Source organism: Nicotiana attenuata, unplaced genomic scaffold, assembly GCF_001879085.1.
Source record: "Nicotiana attenuata strain UT unplaced genomic scaffold, NIATTr2, whole genome shotgun sequence".
In the NCBI taxonomy this organism is placed as follows: domain Eukaryota; kingdom Viridiplantae; phylum Streptophyta; class Magnoliopsida; order Solanales; family Solanaceae; genus Nicotiana; species Nicotiana attenuata.
The window spans coordinates 67,876-72,112 of record NW_017671721.1 but is presented as its reverse complement, the minus strand read 5'-3'; positions in this window follow the sequence as shown (position 1 = coordinate 72,112).

Below are 4,237 nucleotides of genomic sequence, written 5' to 3'. Positions count from 1 at the left end.
TATTTGCATTTCAATTAATCATTACCAATCTACACTACCATTGATCATCCACTTATCACAAAACTTTCATTTACCAAAAGGGGTTGCACATGACTCAAATAATCACAACACATACAATTCTTGCACAACTTGGAGAGTTACAATAGTAAAGCATTTAGAAAGAAAAGATGTGGTGTCTTTGCACCAATTTGGACATAATATCAGTTTGCTTAGAGATAAGAGTTCGCACGATTACTACTAGACTTATTCAAACAGGTGGGGATATTTTTCCTTTATTTCATTTTTCGCTTCCCATGTGGCTTCCTCAACTTGTTGACTTCGCCATAATACTTTAACTGAAGTCATTTCCTTATTCCTCAATTTACGGACTTGCCTATCAAGAATAGCTACCGGGACTTCTTCGTACGATAACTCTTCATTAACCTCGATAGTCTCAACTGGCACGATGGTGGATGGATCTCCAACCACTTTCTTTAACATAGACACATGGAACACCGGGTGCACTAATGACATTTCAGGGGGCAATTCCAGCCTATAAGCCACTTGCCCTATCCTTTGAGCGATCCGATATGGCCCGACATATCTAGGACTCAACTTCCCTTTCTTCCCGAATCGCATGACTCCCATCATAGGAGATACCCTCAAGAACACCCAATCATCAACTTGAAATTCCAATTCTCTTCGACGAACGTCCGCATAGGATTTCTGGCGACTCTGAACAGTTTTCATCCTCTCCTGAATGACTTTAATTTTTTCCATAGCCTAGTGCACAAGATTTGGCCCTATCAATTCTGCTTCACCCACTTCGAAGCATCCAATCAGAGACCTACACCTCCTTCCATTCAAGGCCTCAAATGGGGCCATCTGAATACTAGCATGAAAGCTATTATTTTAAGCAAATTGTATAAGTGGCAAGTGATCATCCCAATTACCCTTGAAATCCAAGACACAAGCCCGCAACATATCTTCAAGTGTCTGAATAGTCCGCTCCGCTTGACCATCAGTCTGTGGATGGAAAGCCGTGCTGAGATTTACCTGAGTACCCAAACCTTGCTGAAATTTCTTCCAAAAGTAGCTGTGAAATGGGCCCCTCGATCTGAGATAATCGAAAGTGGAGTGCCATGAAGCCATACTATTTCCTTGATATACAACTAAGCATACTGTTCCGGAGAATCGATGGACTTGACTGGCAAGAAGTGAGCTGATTTGGTGAGTCGATCCACTATTACCCAAATTGAGTCGAACTTGCGCTGAGTGCGAGGTAACCCTACCACGAAATCCATGTTGATCATCTCCCATTTCCACATTGGTAGTTCTATAAGCTGAGTTAACCCACCGGGTCGCTGATGCTCAGCTTTTACTTGCTGACAATTCGAACATTTAGATACAAAGTCCGTCACACCCCTCTTCATACCGTTCCACCAATAAAGTTCCTTAAGATCATGATACATTTTCGTAGAACCTGGGTGCACAGAATACCTGGAATTATGAGCCTCCGCCATTACTCTCTCCCGAAGATTATCCACATCTGGAACACATAGCCTACCTTGACATCGTAATACACCATCCTCGCCACCGAGTGAAAATGCCGAAGTCTTGTTATTCAAAATTGCCTCCTTCATCTGTGCCAATGCTGGATCAATAAACTGATTTTCCTTGACTTCCACTACAAGTGACGATTTCGCTCCATTATGCACCATAACCTTCCTCTCGTCCGAGGTCGAAATAAAAACCCCCAGACTGGCCAATTAATAAACCTCCCAAGCCAAGGGCCTCTGATCCGCCCCCAAATGAGCCAAACTACCCATAGACTTCCGACTGAGAGCGTCGGCCACCACATTCGCCTTCCCTGGATGGTACAAAATGTTCATATCATAATCCTTAAGCAATTCTAACCACCGTTGCTGCCTTAAATTCAACACCTTTTGCTTGAACAAATATTGGAGACTCTTGTGGTCTGAGAACATATTCACATGGACCCCATAAAGATAATGCTGCCATATTTTCAAAGCAAACACAACTGCTACAAGCTCCAAATCATGCGTCAGATAATTCTTCTCATGATTCTTGAGTTGCCTTTAAGAATACGCTATAACCTTCCCATGTTGCATCAACACACACCCCAAACCGACCCTGGAGGCATCGCAATAAACCACAAATCCTTTCGTGCCTTCTGGCAAGGTCAATATCGGCGCCGAGGTCAACCTCAACTTCAATTCCTGAAAACTTTTCTCACAAGCGTCAGACCATTGGCACTTAACTGCTTTCTGCGTCAACTTACTCAATGGAGAGGCGAGGGTAGAAAATCCCTCCACAAAGCTCTGATAATACCCTGCTAAACCCAAGAAACTACGGATCTCTGTCGGGGTCGTGGGTCTAGGCCAATCTTTCACTGCTGCAATCTTCTGGGGATCTACCCGAATCTCTTCACTAGAAACAACATGACCCAGAAAGGTAACGGACTCCAACCTAAATTCACATTTCGAAAATTTAGCATACAACTGGTGCTGATGAAGAGTCTGCAGAACTGCCCTCAGGTGATCGGCATGATCCTCCCGGCTCCGCGAATAAACAAGGATGTCATCAATGAAAACAATCACGAAGGAGTCTAGAAATGGCTTGAAGACCCGATTCATAAGATCCATGAAAGATGCCGGGGCGTTGGTTAGCCCGAAGGACATGACCAAGAATTCAAAGTGACCATAGCGAGTCCTGAAAGCGGTCATAGGAATATCTTGCTCTCTGATCTTCAATTGGTGATACCCGGACCGTAGATCAATTTTGGAGAAGAACCTTGCACCTTGCAATTGGTCGAACAAATCATCTATCCGAGGCAAAGGATATTTATTCTTGATGGTGACTTTGTTGAGCTTCCGATAATCAATACACATCCGCAGCGACCCATCCTTCTTTCTGACAGAAAGAACCGGAGCACCCACAACGACACACTCGGCCGAATGAACCCCTTTTCTAATAAATCTTACTGCTGCTCCTTTAACTCCCTTAACTCTGATGGAGCCATTCTGTATGGTGGAATAGATATTGGCTGCGTATCTGGCAATACATCAATCCCGAAATCAATCTCCCTGTCTGGTGGAATCCCTGGAAGCTCGTCCGGAAACACTTCGAGAAACTCATTCACGACTGGCACGGACTCGAGGGTAGACACTTTTGAAGTGGTGTCCGCCACCCGGACCAAGTGATAGATACATCCCTTCTTAATCATCTTCGAAGCGTTAAGGTAGGAAATAAACCTACCCTTCGGCACCACACCATTCCCCTTCCACTCAATAACTGGCTCATTAGGGAACTCGAGTCTCATGACTCTCGTTCGGCAGTCAAGTTTATCAAAGCACGAATAAAGCCAGTCCATTCCCATAATCACATCAAAATCCACCATTCCAAGCTCGATAAGATCGGCCGTGGTAACACGACCACATACCGTGACAACACTATTCCTATAAACTCGCGCGGTGTTATAGAATCACCAACCAGAGTCGATAGGGAGAAAGGCTCATGAAGCTGTTCGAGTTCTATCCCAAAACTTGAAGCAATGAATGGGGTGACATAAGACAAAGAGGACCCCGGATCAATAAGAGCATAACAATCAATGGCCTGAACAGACAAGATACCTGTAACAACATCTGCAGATGCCTCTTCACTCTGGCGACCACTCAAAGCGTAAAACCGACTGGGTCCACCTCTACCACGAGCTCCACCCCTAACTGCCCCACGCCCTGCTGGGGCTAGAGGACGCACGGATGATGTGGCGGCTGAAGAACCAGATGACTGAGCAAATCCCCTACCCATGCCCTGACTGGGTGCACGACAGTCCCGTTGGATATGACCTCTCACCCCGCATCTATAACATACCGGGATATCTAAATAACAAGTCTCGGAATGGAACCTTCCATACTTGGGGTCATGGAGCCCTCCCTTGCTGCTGTGATCTCCCTCTTGGACGACCGGACTGATGGGGTCTCCTACTGTCAGAACCTAGTCTCGAGTGACTGTTCTGCTAATAATTGTGTACAGATGGCGTTGCGCTCGCTGAAGACTGAGCATATGACTGGGATGGCCCTGATGACCCTCTCCCCTGAACCGGTCTACCTGAATGACCCACTGATCGGGCCCTGCTGCTACTCTCCATTTCCGCCCGTATCTTCAACTTTCTAGCCTCTGTGGCCTGAGCGAATTCCACAATCTTTCCATAATTCATATTCGAGTGTAAGGCCGC